The following is a 6,548-nucleotide window of genomic DNA, read 5'->3' on the forward strand; positions in this document are numbered from 1 at the left end:
AATCAATCACTATACAGTATTAGAGAGGAACAAAACTCCCACACTCACAAATAAACAAAGAAACGAATGCAATGCAATGCAAAAAATAAGTACACATTTAAACAGTAAAAGATATCAGTGTGTGTTTGGTTTTAGAAATTAATGCCTGTATTTATTTTTGATATTATGTTTGATGTATTTAAGGCAATATTGTTTTACTGAGGCATTTATTTTCTCTGAAAGAAAAAGGATTGCTCCTCTATGCAGCATGATCATGTTGAGGTTCTTCTTCAGTCCATATGCCTTGTGATATATTTCCATCTTCTGGTGAACTGCATAACTGCAGGGTATGAACTCCAAGGTGAGGCCGTGCTTGCAGGAAGTTTTTCGGAATTAATAAGTTGAATAGTTCCAAAAGTTTGTCTAAAGATGGAGGTAAGACAGTGGAGGTGAGAGTGTTTTCACATATTGCCACTGTTACAGTGCTGGAGCAGGGTGCAATTATTCTAACAACTGCTTCCACTGTCACACCAACAAGAACAAGAACAAGAGATGCTTACTATCCTTACATGGTGCAGATAGCAAGTTAAAGTGACCGATTTACTTGATTCCACAAAAAATGCAAAAAAAGATAAAAGGAAAGGGAGTAGATGTGATTGAATTTTGTTGGACCTTCACACAGTTTTGGTTGAGCAAATTATTGACCAAAAAACTGTCAAACATCTGCCTCACATGATATCAGCAGTGCTAAACCAGTTGTTTTGACCTACTTTGGCAGCTTATACTTCCATTTCCTCTTTCTTTTTTCCACCTTGAATGTGACCTGCTCCATGAGAAATATTGCAAGAAAAATGCAAAAAAAAAAAAGCAAGAAAAATAGTTTTCTTGCAGCACTGATTACATTTGTGTATATATATTATCATGATAATTATTATCATTATTTTTGGTTTTTAACAGTTTTGCCACTTGAAGAAATGCATTACACACTTTCAACATCCAAGCCTGATTATTTATTTTGTACAAAAGACATAATGGATGTACAAATATTTTAAGTACATGATTTTTTTTCTCTAACTAAAGTTGCCTTGTGTAAAGTACAAACAAAACGGAGTACTTTGAATTACACCTCTGCTGCCTTCCTGCCCATTTGGGTTTAATTCTACCCCTATCATTTGTTGCCTGGATTACAGGTTTTCAGTGTATCTGACATAATGAGAGTTTCAGACTAATGCCACCCTTCTCAGTCCTAATGGCACTGCCAAGCTGCCAGCAGGGCATCTGAGTAGGGGGGATCTAGTATTAGGCATATCCATGGACAGAGCGTTGCTCGTTTCCTTTAAACGCCCCTCCTCCCCGACTGAACAGGCAGAGTGCTCTGTCATCCTCCTCCAAAAGCCCCTCATTAGAAAATCTGCCGAGCAGACAAAGCTACTTGAGACAGCACAATGGTGACTCCCCACATGGTGATTTAAATGAGCATAAAGGGAATCCAGGTCATGCATTTCTTTTTTGGATCCTCTCCCTAATTGTAACTTGTCCACCCAGCCACCCACCTATAAAAAAAAATGTCTGTTTGGTCTAAATCCCGTTTTAAACCTTTAGGTATATTATATACACTCCCACAACATGGATGCACATCACATGGCTGTTCAACAGCCATGATAAAAATACACAAATCTAATAAATAAATGTTTAGATAAAATGAAAATTAGAAAAGGGGCAGACAGAGCATGGAGAAAAGAACACCCATGTCTCATTCAGCATGCTATATAAGTTATATTCATAACAATGTTAAAAGTGACTTTGAGTCTTAGAAAAAAATGCTTCTTTAACTGTTTGTCCCATGATGTCATCCTCTATTGCTCATCACTGTCTTCGTGGAGTGGCTGCAGCTGATTAGACTCAGAATAAGCCTCTCAGAGTTTTGCTGGGTATGAATAAGCTTCTATGGTAACTGACGAGGTCTCGTTTAATGATGCTGCCATTACTAAAGAAGTGCGTCCTGCTCATCTCTTTACCGTAACACCACCATTAAATCATCAGGAGTCCTGTTGGAGTCAGACCGTGGAAGCAGATGTGCATAAATTACTTCCCTTTAAATCGTCACGGGTCAGGGATTTTAACTCGGATACAGTCATTAGTTTATTCCTTTATTGTGTAGAGGATTTTCATTATGTTTGATTAAAATAATGCAGCAACAAATGAGATGAAGCAAAAAAAAAAAAAATTAAAAATTAAAATCTAAAAAACAAAAAAGGATAGAAAAAGTCAGGAGATCATCTGTGTCATAGTGATTCATCCTCCTGGAAACATGAATGTACACTTTTGTAGCAATTCAATCTACAGTTGTTCAGATTTGTCACTTTCAACCAAAATGAGGACTGGGATTTTTTACCTTCAGCATTTTTCATTCATCATTCAACTGCCTAAGTTCTTCATTTATAGGTCCAGGTGTTTATCCTGTGGCTAATCCCCCATGGATTATTCATCCCCTTTGGATTGTTTTCCTATTTCACTCATCACTGTCACTCCTGGTTAAATCTCAAGACTAATGACACATGGCAGCACACTAACGATTTCTGCCCATCACAACTATAAGAGCAGCAGGATTTCCTGAAAAGTACCCTGAACCCCAAACTCCTCAACTTGCATTTCCTCCTTTTTTTTTCTTTTTCTTTTCTGTCATCACAGTCAGATCCAGTTCATTTCAGAGCAGCTGGGTTTGAAGTGCCTTGCTCAAGGTCATGTTGACAGTTAATGCTGAGGGAGTCGACAGCATGTCTCCTTTACTTTATGCACTCAGATTTAGAAGCTTATCAGGGGATTTAAACTGATGGCTTTCCAGTTTCAAGTCTATAGTCAAGTCTGTTACTGTGAGTCAGCAAAACACTGTGAATGATTTATGAATAGGAAAGTTATAGATTAGTTAAATGTGCTGAACTGAGAAATGCACTGTCATCACTGTTGCATCACTGCAAGACATCAATCTACAATAAAGGTGGAGAGAGGACAAATGGGATCAATAAGATAAGAAGGATGTTTTTGCTTGATTAGTGTCATCGGTTGTCATCAGATGGGTGAAAATTTTGACTCGAGATCATCTCAGTAATTACTTTGCTGTAGTGTGTTACACCAGATGGAGTCATGCGGTGTCAGTGAATACTGCATTTCTTCTAAATGAAAGAGAAATCCAGTAACAGTAAGATCTGAGTCTAGTTTATGATGTTGCTTGATGGCAGATTTATTCCTGGACACTACACTGTTTCTGTTCTGCATTCTGCATTCACCCTCAAGCTGTAGCCCCCCTGTGTTTTCTGGATACCCACCTGTCTCTCAGTGACTTGACCACTTTGGGCCTGGTCTGCCAGCTTGTGGACATCTGTTTACTTCCTCCTCCATCAGTCGTCATGGTTGCAACCCCCCCACTATCACCACCACACACCCCCACCCTTGCCATCGGCCCTTCTCCGCCCTTCTCTCGTGTTTCCCCCAGACACCAGCTGTGAACCACTTATGCTTATCCTGCAGTCAACCTCGTTCAGCCTTGTGATAAGGACAGCAAGGACAGGAGTGCTTCTGGCCAGTGTGCTTTGCTCTATGTTTGCTGACCCAGAAATATCTAAATAAGCACACTAAAATTCAATGTGACCATGGAGATGTATAAAAACAAATTAGATATCGGAAATTGTACCTGTGGTTAAATAGTAAAGAGATAAATATAGTCTTGAATTCTTCCTTGTTATTTGTTTACTACACTGGTGACCAACTAGAATGACCTTCAGAACTTTCTAGTTGCCATCCATATATCCTTTTTTTATGGATGCCATTTCATCTTTTTTTTTTTATTGTGTTGGGAGGTTTTGATCTCCATTTCTCTCCGGGAAAAACACTGATAAAATATGAGCAGACAACAAGAGAGAAGCTGTCAGATGTATTCAATGTGAAACACTTCCTCTTAACACTGGATTTAGTCATGTCACAGCAGCTTAAAACTCTTAAAACACTTAACACAATGCAGTGAAAAGGGAACCAAAGTGATTTGATTGTCAAAAAACAAATAACTGGATGGGATTTTCAATTCGATCTTCCCAATCAGCTAGTAAGTTGCATATGACCTATTAGGAGTAAAGGGAGAACAGAATGGGCCCAGGTATTGAACCCTGAGGGACGCCACATGAGGTGATGGCTGAAGATGACACACTGAAATAAAAATAATTCAAGGCAGGAGTGGTTTCTCCCACCCACTGATTTAACTTGTGAATTATTGAGCTTCAACACTGGAATCAAGTGTAAGATTAAGACGATGGAGCAACCTTGTGAATCAGACTCTAAACGAAGAAATCAACTGGAATTTTTCCAACATAGTATAACTTTGGGGCCCATTTTAAAAAAAATAATATTCAAGTCAGATAGAAAGACAGACATTGATTTAATAGCCAAAAAATGGAATTATGTGACCAGATTTGGAAAGTCGCTGAGTACATGTTCACTTTTGGCATGTGGCTCTGTGTGACACAGCACCCAGCTGAGAGCCAAAACCCCCAAATCTGCTTTCTCCCCATATACTCACAACCGAATAAACCACCTCCTGCACTGCCGCTTTCTCCTCTGTCCCTTTTGTCAGACTGCAGGCAGTGGTCCACAGCCCTTGGGGAGCTCACTGAGGGAGGTGTGGCACAGCCAGTGATCAGAGTGAATTAGAGTTATGTGTGACATGCAAAGGAGAGGCTCCAGAATGTGACAACAGCTGAGTTTTAAAGTGAAGCTTTTTCTGCCTGAGGGGAGAGGAATAGACGACAAAGACACCGAAGTCTGCTGTGAGAAGAGTCAACTTCTTTTGTTGGCTCTTTAAAAAAACACAGAGACCTGTTATTCATTTGTCTTTTCATTTAACACAGTGGGATACTTAACAGTGTGTTTTTTTGCATCAATTTGAACATGGCTGCCACAGTATAAAAAAGGCCATCCTTATTTGCAGGCCTAATTAACATCCTGATGCCTTGAGCAGTTAAATTCCCACATGCAAACATGCACATGAATGTCTAATCGAGTCAGAATCTACATAAAAAGGCTGAAATCCGAATCTACAAAATTTGACTGTACTCTACAGTATGTTAAGCTGATTATGACTCGTTTTCTATCTACATCCAAAATCCAGTGCAAGTTAGATTGAAAGAATGCACTCAGTTGCCTTTTAAACTATAAAATGGAATAATATAACCCAAGATTTGATAACTCATGAGTAGAACAGGATTTGAAAAACAGAACTTTGAGACATTTAGGCTCATAAAGAAGAAAATATGGTGTAGGAGCGCTCAGACTGATTTTTAGCGAACCTGGAGGTGTTAAAAATTTTATGCTGTTCAGGCATTATTGGAAAAATGCCGTTCGTGGAACTCTATACGCTTGTTTTGTGGCCTACTTTTGAGCCCCAGAAGTCATCTCTGGTCCATAAATTTCAGAACAATGGTGCACATTTGTTATGTGAAGTTTGGCTCGATATTACATTTATTCCTGTTGGGAGTATTAAGTGACAACTCTAAAGCGCTGCAGCTCACCTTTCCCCTGTTTATGGTGTTAGCTATGAAGCCTCTACTAGGCCAACAGAGTTTTCAGTGATATTGATACGGCACCAACATAACTGGCACAAAGATTTAAAAATAAAATCATAGCAACTTTCATAGCCACAAGGGTTAAAACCGTTTACTTGCCAACTAATATCGTTGTGAAACAGAGTGGCTTTGCCCACTGTTCTTCCTTTGTGCAAAGAGAAACAGGATGAGCATTGCCAGATATACAAAATGACCTCGAGCAGGCCGCTAGTGTGAATGTACTGACCAAACAATCAGAAACAGAATACACGAGGGTGGCCTGAGAGGCTGACTCTAGTGTTCCCTGTGCTCACAGCCCAGCAAGTTGGAGCCTGATGGGAATTCGCTATAGAATACCAGGGTGAACCTGAGCACATGTGACAGACGTGAAAGGGTCTAGAGAAGCTGTGGAGAACGCTATGTCGCCTGTAACATCATTCAGCATGACCGGTTTGGTGGAGGTCAATGATGGTCTGGGGATGCACATCCATAGAGGGATGCACATAACTCTACAGGCTAGGCATCAGCATCCTGACTGCAATTAAACATCAGGATGAAATTCTTGGACCTATTTTCAGACTTTACAATGGTGCAGTCAGTTCTGGGTTTCTCCTGGTCCATAAAAAGGCAGGGCCTCAAGTGGTGAGAGTATCCAGACAGTTTCTAGAGGAGGAAGGAAATGACACCACTGACTGGTTTCCATGCTCACCTGACCTAAATCCAATAGAACACCTCTGGGACGTTATGGTTAGTTTGCCAAGAGGTTGCACCTTAGAGCTCAGTGATGCCCTGATCCAGATCCACGAGGAGATCGATTAGGATACCATCCATTGTGAACTTAGGAGCATGATGTTGCCAGGCATGCGTACATGACAATGTCAGGAAGGCCGTACAAACTCCCGAGTACCATTTTTGAGTTGTTGCAATGACATTTCTATGGAGTCGCCTTCTGCTCTATGCAATGTCTTTAAAATCAGC

This window comes from Astatotilapia calliptera, chromosome 10 (assembly GCF_900246225.1).
Source record: "Astatotilapia calliptera chromosome 10, fAstCal1.2, whole genome shotgun sequence".
Taxonomy (NCBI): Eukaryota; Metazoa; Chordata; class Actinopteri; order Cichliformes; family Cichlidae; genus Astatotilapia; species Astatotilapia calliptera.